Source organism: Peromyscus maniculatus, chromosome 4 (assembly GCF_049852395.1).
Source record: "Peromyscus maniculatus bairdii isolate BWxNUB_F1_BW_parent chromosome 4, HU_Pman_BW_mat_3.1, whole genome shotgun sequence".
Taxonomy (NCBI): domain Eukaryota; kingdom Metazoa; phylum Chordata; class Mammalia; order Rodentia; family Cricetidae; genus Peromyscus; species Peromyscus maniculatus.
Genome location: NC_134855.1, coordinates 97555349 through 97571096, shown reverse-complemented (window position 1 = coordinate 97571096; position 15748 = coordinate 97555349). Strand labels below are relative to the sequence as shown.

The window sequence follows — 15748 nt, the reverse complement described above, 5'->3', positions numbered from 1 at the left end:
TTTCATCTATTTTATATACATGCAATTTTTAAGCAAGAAAATTGCTTCCCCAGCACTGAGATTACAAGCCTCGGCCACCACACCCAGCTTTTTATGTTGGATGCTAGAATTTCAAACTCAAATGCTCACACTTGTGTGGCAAGTGCTTTATTTAATGAGCTACCTCCCTAATCCATCCCTACACACAAATATTTAAGTGCCTTTTATATGTTGAGGACAAAGGGAAATACTGTCATTTCACTCACTGTTCAGATGTCTACACTATAACTCTTGGCATAATTTAAGAGACAGACTCAACACAAAAAGATGTATCTTAAGCAATTTATTCAGATTGTAGTTTTTCAGTTCTACAGTGGCATGACTTTTTTCAGATTTTATGTGTCGATGCTTGTAACCACTGATTTTCTTTTAGGGATTTAAGAAAAGTGTGTCTAGGGGCTGGAGGGATGGCTCAGTGATTAAAAACATCAGCTCCTCTTGCACAGGACCTGGGTCTGGTTCTCAGCACCCACATAGTAGCTCAGAATTGTCTGTAACTCCAGCTCCAGAGGATCTGATATCCTCTTCTGGCCTCCATGGGTACCAGGCACATGTGCACAGACATACATGCAGGCAAAACACTCATACACATAAAATAAAACCTGAAAAAAGAAAGAAACCTGCCTAAGAGGAAAAAAAGGCTTCACTATTATGAAGAAAGTATTAGCACCCCTGATGGAAAGAGTCAACTTCATAAAGTTGTCCTCTGAACTCCACATGCACGGTGTGGCATGCACATCCACCCCATATCATACACACACAATACTTTTTAAAAAAAAACCTTTTAAATGTATTCCCTTCTACTGCCTCATACCTTAGGCCACAGAACCATGTTTCTCACATTTTACCTAAGAGGGTCTTCCCTAATCTTCTTTCATTCATTCTTAAATGTCATTTATTAAAGAAACTTCCTACTAATGAAGAGGACTGGATGGAATATAGCAAGTGAACAGTTATGCAAATACATGAAACAAGCCGTATTTATTTTACATGAAGTGCACCACTGCCTCCCAAAAAAGATTATAGTAATCAACATAGGAGTTTCTGCCACCAACTCTGATGACCTAAATTCAGTCCCTGGCAACCCACATAAAGAGCTGGGCAGTGGTGGCACACGCCTTTAATCCCAGCACTCAGAAGGCAGAGGCAGGGAAATCTCTAAGAGGTACTCAATAACCTTTATACTGATACTTTGGTAAAGTATAGAAAGATAGTACAGCCAAGGTCAGAGTAAATCACCAAGCTGTTCCGTATCTAAGATAACTTAGAACACAAAATGGCACTAGAAGAAGCAGGTCAAGCTACCTGTAAGCTTAAGTTGGGCTCCAGACATCAGACCCAAAAGAGGAGGGAGAAACCTTGTTTTGTCTAAAAAGTAAACCAAAAAAGATTTTAAATATTCTGTTAATAAACACTAACTTGTGAGATGACTCAGTGGGTAAAGGCACGTGCCACCAAGACTGATGACCTGAGTTTGATCCCCAGGACTTACACATTAGGGAACAAATTCCCTCAAGTTATCTTCTGCTCTCCACACCCATGCCACGGCATTTATTCACACACCTACACACACACACACACACAACACACACACACACACACACACACACACAAAATGTAATAAAAACTTTAAAAAAAAAACACTAAGAGAATCCTGTAACCAACAATGCAGAATCTAAACAATGGGATTTATAATAACTTTATTAAAATTATAAACTGTGCTATAACCACTGGAGGGCAGGGAATAACTAAGAGACCTAATAACTAATAAGCTAAAAGAGGAAAGGTGTAGAAATACACAAATACTATTTAAACAACTCAAATATAGTGCATAATTCATTATCTAAAAAATGTTTTCCTTCAGACAATGTCTCACATAGCCAGCTCAAGCTGGCCTCAAACTTCTGATCTTTCTCTCCACCTTCTACCTCCCAGGTGCTAGAATTACAAACCTGAACCACCATACCTAGTGTATGTAGCATTGGGGATCAAACCCAGGGCTTTGTGCATGTGCCAGGCAAGCACTCTACAATCTGATCTTCATCACCAACTTCCCCCTCCCCACCTGTTCTTGTTTTTGAGACTGGCTTTGAAATTGTCGCACCACCATGACTGGCTGAGATTTTAAAATGCATTACATAGGGGACAACACTTTTCATTCTACAACATGCTCTAGGTCAACTTGGTTAAAAAATAAAGAAGCTAAATATGATTAAGCACACCTTTAATGCCAGAACTAGGGAAGCAGATGTAGGTGGATATCTTGTGAGTTTGAGGACAGTCCGATCTACACATTGAGTTCCAGCCAGTTAGGTCTACATATAAGAGACCCTGCATCCAGGGAGTAAAAAAAGATAGATAAAATCACTGTTTTGTTGGCTCTGGTTATCAAATTGACACAACCTACAGTCATTGAGAAAGGAGTCTTGAGAGATTGTCTAGATCAGATTGCCATGTGGACCTGTCTGGGGAAAACTGTCTTGATGGTTAATTGATATAAGAGGGTCTAGACCACTGTGGGAGGAACCAGCCCTATGCAGATAGTACTGGGCTGTAAAAAAGAGCTAACTAAAAGCAAGATGGTGGTGGTGCATGCCTTTAAGGGGGCAGAGGCAGGTGGGATCTATGAGTCTGAGGGCCAGCCTGGTCTACAGAGCGAGTTCCGGACAGGTTCCAAAGCTACAGAGAAACCCTGTCTCGGAAAAAAGAAAAGAAAAAGAACCCTCAAGAGTCAATACATGAACGCAAAACTCTAGCTTGCACAGTAGGAAAACAAAGAGTGTACAGGGTCTAAGGATTTCCAGTGGGTTTTGTGTTTAGCTGTGTTTTCTTTTTCTGAAAAAGGGTCTTATATGTAGCCAAGCTCACCTCAAACTCATGATTACTCTGTTTTGTCCTCCCGGACACTAGGATCAGAGTCATGAACTACCATTATGTGTACCACCTACAAAATCAATCAACAGAGAAAAACAGTAAGTGATCCAAGATTTGGAAACAGGATTTTCTCTATAAAATAAAAGACCTTTGTAGGGAAAGAAGATTGGTGCTAGGAAGATGGCTCAGCTGTTAAGAGCACTGTTGCTCTTGCAGAGGACTCAGGACTCAGTTCCCAGCACCCATATGGCAGTTTACAACTGTCTGCAACGCCAGTTCTAGGGTGTCCTGTATACCTCTGCAGGCACCAGGCATGCACACAGTATGCTTAAAGACATTCAGTATGCTTACATGCACATAAAATAGAAATATTTTTAAAAGAAAAAAAAACACTTTAAAATACCAGACATGGTGGTGCACACATTTAATCCCAGAACTCAGGAAGCAGAGGCAGATCTCTGTGGGTTCGAGGCCAGCCTGGTCTACATAGTGAGTTCCAGGATAACCAGGTCTATGTAGAGACCCTATCTCAAAAACCAAAAGCAAAAAACCAAACAAATAAAAAACCAACAAAAAGACTTTAAAATGTTATTAGCATACAAAACAATACATTTCATTATGAAAATTTCACACACATTTCTCATTGTATTTGTTCACATTTACACACACAAGAATAAACTATGGTCTAGGAAAGTGATATGTGTCTATAATGCTAGCACTTGGGGGTAAAGGCAAAAGGATCAGGAGTTCAGGATCATCCTTAGCTACATAGAGAGATCCTCTGTCTTAAAAAGAATAAAACACTTATCAGAGATAAATGCAGCAAGAAAGACTGACACAAGGTAAGGTTATCAAGTTCATTAAACAGGAAAGCAGATTATGTATTGGTTACTTCCCTATGAAATGAGCCTGGGCATTTGCACAATATAATATGTCTCGAAGTCCATGAAGCTCATGATATAAATTCACCTATTCAAATACTCTATACTGTTAAATATTTATTAGAGCTATAAAAAAGAAAAACTAGCTGGGCAATGGTGGCGCATGCCTTTAGTCCCAGCATTCGGGAGGCAGAGGCAGGTGGGTCTCTGAGTTTGAGGTCAGCCTGGTCTACAGAGTGAGTTCCAGGACATGGGGGGCTACACAGAGAAACCCTGTCTCGAAAAATAAAAATACAAATAGTAATAATAAGTAAAAAGAAAAACTTAATGGAGGGAGGAACTACCCTGGAGTTATTAACTAAGGCTATTTTAGAGTAAAAACCTTCAGACGATAAAGCAAGTAAGGAAGGGACTGGCTTAGCAAGTACCTCCCCTCAAAAAGGGGGAGGGGGTGGCTGGAGAGATGGCTCAGCAGTTAAGAGCAATGACTATTCTTCCACAGGTCCTGAGTTCAATTCCCAGCAACCACATGGTGGGTCACAACCACCTGTAATGAGATCTGGTGCCCTCTTCTGGCCTTCAGGGACACAGGCAGGCAGAATGCTGTATACTTAATAAATACAAAAAAAGACCAAAACTTATACAAAGGAACATGATGCAAAAGAATAGAGGATTCTTTAATTCCTTGAATCAAGTATTTACTAGTATATAGCATGTATAAATCCTGGAAAACAAGACATGATCTCTGCTCCCAGTAGCTTGCAATTAATATTCATACAATGTATTATAATCAATGATCATTGGTAACAGCAAAGACTAAAGAATGAAGAATGCTACTGGTTTTCACTGCTGTATGTAAAGGAAGCACAAAGGATAATAAAACAGGACTAAGAGGCCATAGAATCCCAAAAAAGCTGGGGATGCAGTTCCTTGGTAGACAGTCTGCCTAGCATACACAGAGCCCAAGATTCAATTCCTAGTGCCACATAAACCAGGCATGGTGGTGCAAGTCAGTAATTTCAGCAATCAGAAGATGGAAACAAGAGGGTCAGAAGTTCAAGGTCTTAATCACATCAAGGCCAGTCTCAAATACACGAGGAACCTGTTCTCAAAATTAAAAAAAAAAAAAAAAAAAAAGAGGGGGATTGAAGAGATGGCTCAGCAGTTAAGAGTACTTGTTGCTCTTGCAAAGGACCCAATTCCTGTTTCCAGCACCCACATGGATATTTTAATGGCAGCTCACAACTGTAACTCTAGTACCAGGTGATCCACTGCCCTCTTCTGGCCTTGAAGGCACCAGGCATACACACTTGTGATATACATACATATATATGCACAGACAAAATAACAACAAAACAAACAAACTAAAAAAAAGGAAAAAGAACAAAAATTAGCAAGACTTGATGGCTTTACCAGTAATCCTAGCACTTGGGAGGTAAAACAAGCCCCACAATTTTTTTTTTTTTTTTTGGATTTTTGAGACAGGGTTTCTCTGTGTAGCTTTTCGCCTTTCCTGGAACTCACTTGGTAGCCCAGGCTGGCCTCGAACTCACAGAGATCCGCCTGCCTCTGCCTCCCGAGTGCTGGGATTAAAGGCGTGCCCCACCACCGCCCGGCCAAGCCCCACAAATTTAGAGTATAAAGCCAGCTAGGCTCCTGTTGTGTAAGAGTTTCCTCTCAGCATTGAAACATTTCATCCTTCAAGAAGCCCTTAAGTAGAAAGGAAGTCCCTGAAACTGACCAGAAAAATCTTGTCTCGAAAAACAAACAAAACAACAACAAAAATTAATTAAAATCATATGATTGTTATGACTGCATTGTTGCAAAAGTTATATATTGAAATATTTTCTTTCAGCAAGGCAGTGGTGGTGCACCCCTTTAATCCCAGCACTCAGGAGGCAGAGCCAGGTGGAGCTCTGTGAATTTGAGGCCAGCCTGGTCTACAGATCGAGATCCAGGACAGGCACCAAAACTACCCAGAGAAACCCTATCTGGGGGGGGGGGGGGAGAGAAGAAAAACAAAATGTATTTTTTTTTCACCCAAAATTTCAGGGATATGTCTTAATTGTTTTTCCTACCTTTAAGAGAAACTAAAAAACTATCATAGATCCTAAAACTACTATGGCTCTAGGCATATGCCTACTATGCCTAAAAGAAAAAGTCGTTATGTTTCCCAAGGCTAGCTTATCTTCTAATAGTACTTGTTTTGTGATGTTTTATATTTTTTTCATGTTCTTTTTTTTTTTTTTTTTTTTCAGACAAGATCTTACTCTGTAGTCCAGGTTGGATGGAACTCATGGCAATCCTTTGCAGCCTCCAAAGTGCTTGGATCACAGGCATGAGCCATAATACACAATTTAACAACACTAGAACAGTAACACCCATATGTAAAAGTGGTAAAAATAAATATACTTCTAGCTATTTTTCCAGTTATGAGAATGAAAATAAAAAGCCAACTTATCTTTTCTTACCTTATTAGACAAAACACCAGTAAGATATATAGCTGAAGTTTTCAGGTAAGATCTCATATGATCTTAAGCTTTTGGTTTTGATTTTTGAGAAAGGGTCCTGTTGTATAAAAAAAAAACAAAAAACTTTTCCTGGAGAGATACAACACACATATCTACTCACCCCAGACAGGGAACACACAACAGACCAAAGTACGGATACCATCAAAGTTCAATTTAGTGAACCAATGAGTTCTATTTGGGTTACTTACAGGAATATAGGTGAGAGGTTGTAGGAACAGGTTCATCTTTGGTAATATATTGTGTACCCTAATAAAATTTGCCTGAAGATCATAGAACAGAACAAGCCACTTGACTAAACATAGAGGCAAGGCAGTGGTGGCACACACCTTTAATCCTAGCACTCAGGAGGCAGAGAACCGTCTGGATATCAGAGTTCAAAACCACCCTGGATTACATGAGATTGACTTCAGTCTAAAAGAGAAACAGAGCCAGGCAGTGATGGCACACACATTTAATCCCAGTACTTGGGAATCACACGCCTTTAATCCCAGCACTTGAGATCTCATGCCTTTGCTTGGGAAGCACACATGCCTTTAATCCCAGCACTAAGAAGGAAGTGATATGGCAGGGCAGAGAAAGGTGTATAAGGCAGGAGGAGACAGGAAAGCAGAAATGGGCTTTGGGCTCAGTAAGAGACCTAGTGGTGGAGAAAAAATAAAGAATAAAGATGGAAAGAGATCCAACATGGATCTTGGACCTTTACACCCATGGAGACCTCTGTGTATGCATACCCACACAGACATTTGCACACATCCACACTAACAAAGTACACATAAAAAATAAGGTGAAAAATGATTGAGGGAGACACACATGCACACAAACACGTACCAAAAATGAGAATACAGATTCATTAGAGAGAGAGAGAGAGAGAGAGAGAGAGAGAGAGAGAGAGACAGAGACAGAGACAGAGAGAGAGACAGAGATTATATGCATAAGGAATTTGCAAGTCAAGTTCAAATGATGAGCATTAGCTGAGTGTGGTAGTTACTGCAATCTCAACACTTGAGATACTGGGGCAAGAACACTGTAGAATCAACCTTCAATTCAGGAAGAAAAAGCTGAAAACTGGCATAAGACTGCATATAACTCTTGAGAACATAATTATGGATTTAAGAAGTTCAAGTCCTTGACATATGTACCATACCACTCTGCTTTTAGTGACATATTTCTTGTTAAGATCAAACTACTTTTTATTATTATGTTTGAGTTCCTCAACAATTAGCCAAGCTCTCCATACAGGGAACTGTCTTTTATGTCTTTTTTAGGCTCCCCAGGGACACCTCCTATGTGGCCCGCCCATAGATGGAAGGTGCTGAATACATGCTGAATGACAAAATAATCAACTCTACTTTGAGCTCACAGACTGAAACTCTCACACCTACAATTCACACCATTAATCCTCCTTCTATGCAACAATTGAAAGGACATTCCTGGGGTGGACTGCTGAGTCTACTGGGTTTATTACATTAGGTTCCTTTTCTAGCAAAGTGCTCAAAGTACATATGTAATGTTAAAATAGAATTCTTGACTACTGAGAAGGTAGGTGGAAAAGTGGGCAAGGGAAGGGAGACTCTATTATAACAGCTGCCTCCAAAGAAGCAGCATTATTCAGCCCTGGAGACTAAAACCACTCCTGCCATGTCTTTGAACCGACTCCCTACACTATTTCTTCAAACTCTGTACTGGCTAACTTGTATCACAATGAGTATCAGTGGAACTAAAACTTGCCATAATAATAACAGTCTGAAAAAGCAGCTAGGAGTCTATGATTATATATTGTAGGAAATCTGGTTTGAGACTTTGAGATAGGGTCTCAAGTAGCCTAGGCTGGCCTCCAACTCACTATGTAGTCAAGGATGACTCTGAACTCCTGATCCTCCTGCCTCCACCTCCCAAGTGGTTGGATTACAGGTATGTGTCAGTCACCACGTTATCATGTGGTATTAGGAATTGAACCCAGGGATTTGTTCATTCTAGGCAAGCACTCTACCAACTGAGCTACATCCCCAGGTGTAATTTTAACTTACTTCTTTGTCAAATAAAAAAGCTCACAAACTTTCTAAGTATTATCATTAAGCATCTACCACATGCCAAGTACAAATAAGCAAGGCAATGAAAATGCCAGGTGATTTTATATTGTATTATAAGCAAAAGTACAAACATCAGCTCTGGGAAAGGAAATGAAGTAAGAGATCAACTTCTACCCATCCAAATTTGGAGAAAATACATTGCTACCTAATTTTAATTTTTTTTAAAGCACAAGTACACTTTCATTAAAATTTAAGAGAAAAATATATAATACAGGTTAGGTGAAAATCCCAGCAGCCACCAAAAGGAGATAAAGTCTTGTCTTTCAAGTTAGCCATGGATAGATAGACCTTCTAAAGAAAGGGAATCGGACTGGTGAGATGTCTAGGTAGGTCAGGGTGCTTGCTTTCAAACCTGAGGACCTTCACTGATCCCTGGAATCCACATGGTAAAGAAGAAAATGGACTCCTGAAAACTGCCTATCCATACACAAGTAGGAGTGTATGAAAACACACACACACACACACACACACACACACACACACACACACACACACACACACACCAGAGGCATTAGATATCCTGGCTCTGGAGTTCTAGGCAGTTGTCAGCCACCTGACATGGTAGTGGGAACTGAACTCCGGTCCTCTACAAGAACAGTGCTCTGAACTGCTGAGCCATCTCTCAAGCCCCTTTCTTTTCTTTCTTTCTTTGATTTTTGGTTTTTGCTTTTTTTTTCTTGGAGTCAGAGTTTTTCTGTGTAGTCCTAGCTGTCCTGAAACTCACTCTGTAGACCAGGCTGGCCTCAAACTCTGAGATCAGCTGTCTCTGCCTCCTAAGTGTTCTTGACTTTTTTGAGACAGGGTCTCACTGTGTAGTCCAGCCTGTCATGTAACTTAATATGCAACTCAAGCTAACCTTGAATCTAAGATGACCCTGCTGCTCGGCTTCCCATGTACTGGGATGATGGGTGTTATCCTGACTTTTGTTTTTTTGTGTTTTGTTTTCAGACAAAGTACCATGCAGCCAATGCTGGCTTTGAACTCTTGGCCTCCCACCTCTCAAGTAAAATTCTACTAATTTTTGCTTTAAAAAAAATTAACTTTCTCCCAATTTTCAATTCCAAACCAGGTCCTTTTTCCCTCTTGAAATTATTGAAACATGCCCTAGTAATTTTCTTTGTTTGTCTTAACAACTTGACACAAGTTAGAGTTTTCTGGAAAGAAAAATCTCAATTGAGAAAATGCCTCAAATAAGATGGCCTCTATGTAGGCAAGTCTGTGGAGCACTTTCTTGATTAAAGACTGATGTGACAGGGTCCAACTCTAGGGATGGTGGCACCCCTGGGCAGGTGGGCAGGATGGTGTAAGAAACAGGCTAAGCAAGCCATGAGGAACAAATCAGTAAGCAGCATTCTTTCTGTTCCTGCCTCCATGGTCCTGTCCTGAGTTCCCACCCTGATTTCCCTAAATGGACTATAAACTATAAGATGAAATAGATCCTTTCCTCCCCAAGTTGATTTTGGTCAAGGTGTTTTATTATAGCAATAGAAAGCCTAACACAAAATAATAACAAAGCCCTCTATAACTAAGTAGCAAAGGAAATTTATTCTTCATCAAGAATAGAAATAGGGGCTTGAAAAGATAGCTCAGAGGTTATAAGTGCTTACTCACTGCCTTGTCAAAGAATCCAAGTTCAGTTCCCAGCAGCTCACAACAGCCTGTAACTCCAGCTCAAGGGGCTATGACTCCCCTCCTCTGGCCTCCAAGGGAACACATGTTACATTCATATACTCCAAGGAAACACATGTTACATTCATATACTCCAAGGGAACACATGTTACATTCATATACTCCAAGGGAACACATGTTACATTCATATACTCACACATACATATAAATAAAAATAATTTTTTTAAATAGTAGTGGAAAAAAAAAGGGGGGGTGGCACACACCTTTAATCCCATCCCTCAGGAGGCAGTTTAAGGCCAGCCTGGTCTACAAAGAATTCCAAGATGGCCAGGGCTACACAGAGAAACCCAGTCTTAAAAAAACAAAAAAGACAGAGATCTCACTATGTAGCCCTGGTTAGCCTGGAACTTCCTAGGTAGACCAGGCTGCCCTTGAATTTAAAGAGCTCTGCCTTCCTCTGCCTTTTGAATGCTGGAATCAAGGACATGCTGGAATCAAGGACACGCTCAACTCTGAGGTCAAAATTTGAACACTCCCTATTCAACAGCAGCTACCCCTGGCTTTCTAGTAGGCATCTCAACCTCAAAATATCCAACCAAATCTCAGCACTCAAGAGGAAAATGTAGGAGGATCATTCCAAGTTTAAGACCAGTCTTATAAGACCTCTATACAGAGGCCAGGAATACATAGCAAGAACTATCAGAATAATCAAAAACAACCAAACTCTGAGAAACTATCAAGCTAAGAGCCAAAAAGACCTAACTGAGTATGGTGGCATGGGCCTGAAATTCCAGTATTTAGGCATTGGCAGTATTCCTGCTAGGGCAGGAAGGTCAAGAGCTCAAGACCAGTCTTAGCTACATAGCAACTTTGAGACAAATCTAGACAGGTAGAAAGAAACGAAAATGGTGATGGAAAAACAGAGGAACAAGACTATAGCTATAAAAAGTATTATGTTCTAGTATTACAGCTCAATTCCATCTACTCAAGAGACTGAGGCAAAAGGATAGAATTCCAAGCCAATCTGGGCAACAAAGCAAAACTCTGATCTCAAAATAAGTTTTGAGCCGGGTGGTGGTGGCACACGCCTTTAATCCCAGCACTCGGGAGGCAGAGGCAGGTGGATCTCTGTGAGTTCAAGGCCAGCCTGGTCTACAAAGCAAGTTCCAGGAAAGGCACAAAGCTACACAGAGAAACCCTGTCTCGAAAAACCAAAAAAAAAAAAGTTTTGAAGGCAACATTTATTTTTCCCTTTCACAAATCTGAATCTTTACTGTTCTGTTCTTTTAACATTTATTTATCTATTGTGTGTGTCAGTATATTGAAATGTGTATGGGTAGGTGCATGCCACAGTGGACATGGAGAATCAGAGGATAACCTGAGGGAGCTAGTTCCCTCCTTCTACCATGTGTGTTCCAGGGACTGAACTCCAACTGTTGGGCTTGGGGGAAACAGCTTTACCCACTGAGCCATCTCAGTCTAGCCCTGAACCTGGGGCAATCCCGCCTCTGCTTCCCAAGTGCTGAGACTATAGGCATGTGCCCTCACCTCTGCTGTTTCCTCAGTTTTTTTCAAAGCAGTAATCTTGTTTTTTAATCAAGACAAGACTTACCACACAGCCCCTGGTGGCCTAAAACTCATCATTCACCTCTTTACTTTCCAAAATACTGGCATTACAAGCATACACACCACTCACTTGGCCCCAAAGAAGTAATTTTCTAATTTTGGGGGTGGGGGAGGGTTTGAGACAAGGTTTCTCTGTGTAGTTTTGGTTCCTGTCCTGAAACTCACTCTCTAGACCAGGCTGGCCTCAAACTCACAGAGATCTGCCTGCCTCTGCCTGCCAGGTGCTGGGATTAAATGAGTAAACCACCACTGCCTGGTCCTAATTCACCTTTTATATTTAAATAATTAATTCATCTGAGTTTGATTTAAATGTTAAGGTAAGAATTTTTCCCCCAAATGATTAGCTTAATGGTCCAAGATAATTCTGGAACATTTCACACAGGGTATGAAATGCTACCTTTGTAACACTAAATTACCTTGTTTCTATAGTCATCATTTTGTTCCATTGCCCCGTCTCCTCCGAAGTTACTACTTAACTTATGTTCGTTGGTTTTCTGTCCAGATACAGGGGCAGTATGTAACCCAGACTAGCCTATCTCCTTCTAGAGCGCTGAGATTACAGACTAACCATTTTGATTATTAAAGGTTTTTTTGTATATTCACTAATACAAAGAAGCCATGCTCAGTTTTCTTTTTCATAAATGTTCCTAAAGGCTGGAGAGACGGCTCAGTGCTAAGAGCATTTACTGCTCTTGCAGAGGACCTGAGTTTATTTCCCAACACCCACATCAGGCAGCTCACAACCGACTGGAACTCTAGCTCTAGGGATATCCAATGCCTCTGGCCCCTAAGGACAGACAGACAAACACAATTTAAAATAAAATTTAATTTAAAAATTCTCCTACTCTGTAGCTGCATTTTTCCAATGAATTTTGGAAGACTTGAGATGTAGGTCAGTTGGTAGAATGCTTGCCTTAGCATGCAGGAAGCCCTGGGTTCCATTCCAGTATAACATAGACCAGATTTGGGTATTGTGACATACACCTGTAATCCAGAAACACAAGAGATAGAAGCAGGAGAATCAGAAATTCAAGATCATCCCTGGCTACACAGTAAGTTCGAGATCCATATGGCCTACATGGGACCCTGTCTCCAAACAGACAAGAAACTGAAAAGAAAAGAACACACACAATACTTCCAACACTATGCTATAAAAACGTTACTAGCTATTGCTGGGCCGTGGTGGCGCATCCTTTAGTCCCAGCACTCGGGAGGCAGAGGCAGGTAGATCTCTGAGTTTGAATCCAGCCTGGTCTACAGAGTGAGTTCCAGGATGGTCAGGCTACACAAAGAAATCCTGTCTCAAGAAACCAAAATATAGTTAGCTATTTGTGTAATTATTCAAAAGTGACAGCTATTGATTGCTCAATGAATGTTTTCCAAATTCTGTTCCCACAAAACTCCAAAGCATTTTAAGATAAACCAAAAGATACTATGAAATATAAACAGTAGTACATAGAGGTGACGTTCAGTGGTTGAGTTCTTGTCTAGGATGCTTGAGGCCCTGGGTTTGATCCCTGGCTCCCCCCAAAATAAAAAATGTTAAGTGTGTTATTTGCCAGGCATGGTGTGGTGCACACCTTTAATCTCAGGACTGGAGAGGCAGAGAAAAAAGATCTCTGTGAGTTCAAGCCCACCCTGGTCTACAGGGCAAGACCCAGGGCAGCCACGACTACATAGAGACCCTGTCTCTAAAAGTTTAAAAAAAATTACAAAATGTGTTATTAGTACTGATTGGCAATGTATAATTTATAAGTTTTTCATTTCTACAAAACCTTGACCTTGATAAAAAAAAAAAACAAAAAAACAAAAAACAACACAAGGCTGGATGCTGGATGGTAGGTAGGACGCTTCAAATTTTTTATAAGTGTTAAGTCTAGGCCCTTTCAGAAAGCTTTATGAAACATACAGCAGAAATGGAACTGATCAAGACATGGTGGGTGGTACACGCCTTTAACCCAGCACTTGAACAAAATCTCGGTGAACTCGAAGCCAGCCTGGTCTACATAGCCTCAAAATGAAATGGTAGATGGAGTGGTTGCGGGCGGTCTTTTTGAGAAAACCTTGTCCGGTAATAAATATCAGTAATTTGTTCGCTGTGTGATACGGAATCAAGGGCCTACCCTAAGACACTCTAAATCAGTCTAAGCAAGCATTCTGGGAACTGAGCCTAACTTGCCATCACCACCTGCTATTTTGGTTATCTGCATGTAACTCAGGCCAGGGAATCGGGGGGCCTTCCTAAGACCCGTTAAGGAACAATCATCTCTACCTTGCTAAAATGTAAAGAGGGAGGTTACAAAACGGGCTCAAGGCGGGGGCCCTGTATCGAGCCTCCCGGATTGAGCAAGGTTCATTGCACCGCACCGCACCGGTGCACCGCTCCTCACCGAGGCTCGCCGCGCTTCGAGAAGGGAGGGGTAACCGCCGACCGGCAGGCCCTCCGCAGAGTCGCTCGACATCACAGGCTCGCGAGCCGCGGCCACGTGACTCGCCACGCCCCGCGCCGCCCCCCTGCCCCGCGCCAGCAGCACGCGCTGCCAACCTCGTCATGTGACCTTCACGCGGCCCCAGCGTGGCCCCTGCTAGGCGACTCTCTCCAGCAGCCATTTTGCCGAGAACTTGTCGTCCGTGCTCGGGCGGGCGCCGAGCGCCCGCAGCGTCGCAGCCCGGTTCTCCAGGCCGCACACGCGCTTCGAAAGAGCGCTGCGACAGGGAGGGCCCGCCCGAGCCTCACGGAACACGTCGCACCCCGGGGCGCCAGGAGGGCTGCGGGTGCGCCTCGGCCTGCGATAGGCTGTGCTGCGCACGTGACCGCCACGGCGGGTCCGTCCCCGTCGTCCTCCCCCCCCCCCCCGCCCCGACTCACCCTCGCCGTCCCCCCCCTGCCCACGAAAACACCCACGACAGCCTCTCCACGCCTCGGGCCGGGTACACGCGACTGGGCGCGGAGGGACGAAAGCTGGAGCGTGCGACCGACGAGGCGCCTGCGCGTACCTGCCGCCGGGTGGACGGGAGTCGGCCCACGCCGCGCCGCGCCGGGGTCCCGGGATCGTCGCGCTGCCGGACCACCCGGCTGGCCATTGGCTGCCAGGCCCAGTCACGTGCTGCTCGCAGCCCCGCCCACGGCCGCTAATCACCTGGCACGGTGCTCGAAGCGGCACCGAAAGTGGCTTGCACGCGCAAGGGGAGCGTGGCCCCGAGACCTCCGTCCGCCCTCTCCCGGGTAGTATCCGGGAGAGGGGAACCGGGAGAGCGGGGCCCCGGAACTAAGGAAGATCACACCTACCGGCTTAACTTCGCCTGCCCCTCCAGGAGCCGTGAACCATCGCCCTTGGGCGCTCCCCGTTGCACGCCGGGATGCGTCTGGCGCCCCTCAGTGTGCTGCAGAGCATGCCGGGAAAAGCCACCTCTCCCGTTTTCCTGGCTGTCACCTCTCGGGGTTTTGCTTTGGTGTCCCTCTGAAAGCCGGTCCCGGGACGAGGCGGTTTCAGTGATTACCGGACGGACTGAGACAGGACACTAGGCACTTTCAGTCCCTCCTCCCGTACTTGTGGGATTGGTGTGTTCCTGGGAAAACCGCTCAGCCTGCCTTCGTGGAGCAGTTCTGACCTAGTGAATATTGTAGAAAAATGGCAAGGGTGTTTAACCTACAAGAACCACCACCCTTTCGTGGTCAGTGGACGAGAATGCTAACTTGAATACGGTCTTCCACAATCTCCACTTAAGAATGGTTGTAATTCTTAAAATTTCTCTAGGAATAGCCGACTTTCTCAATAAGCTTATTGTTGGGGAAATAGGAGGAGTAGGGTGTTTTATTTTTTTTAAAGATCGACAGCATGTCCCTACCTTAGGCCCTAGTTTGCTTAAACTATTTGTAGCACATTGAAATTACGAGAAAACGTGTGCTAACACTAAGAAGAGGCGGGCTTACACTAGAATGAGTTGGTTTTGTAATGCACTCTGAGCCAAACCTAGTATTCTACCCACAGTGAAGCCCCTGCTTAAAAAAATTCACACCTCATCTACTCTGAACTACACTTACCAGCTTTGATGATGTCAAAACTTCTGTAAGTCT

General features: G+C 43.1%; 1 protein-coding gene across 5 annotated transcripts in view; it reads right to left on the bottom strand.

Annotated features, from left to right (window-relative positions):
• Mga (MAX dimerization protein MGA) overlaps window positions 1-15080 on the bottom strand; it is an 82228-nt gene extending 67148 nt beyond the window's left edge. The window contains exon 1 of one of the 5 annotated variants that reach the window (XM_076570399.1): window positions 14960-15080. The gene's annotated coding sequence lies outside the window, so the exon portion shown is untranslated. Of the gene's footprint in view, window positions 1-14060; window positions 14178-14215; window positions 14425-14667; window positions 14765-14959 lie in introns of those variants that run through there. The other 4 variants (XM_076570401.1, XM_076570414.1, XM_076570407.1 and 1 more) reach the window with 4 other exon arrangements.
• Window positions 15081-15748: the final 668 nt, after the last annotated feature.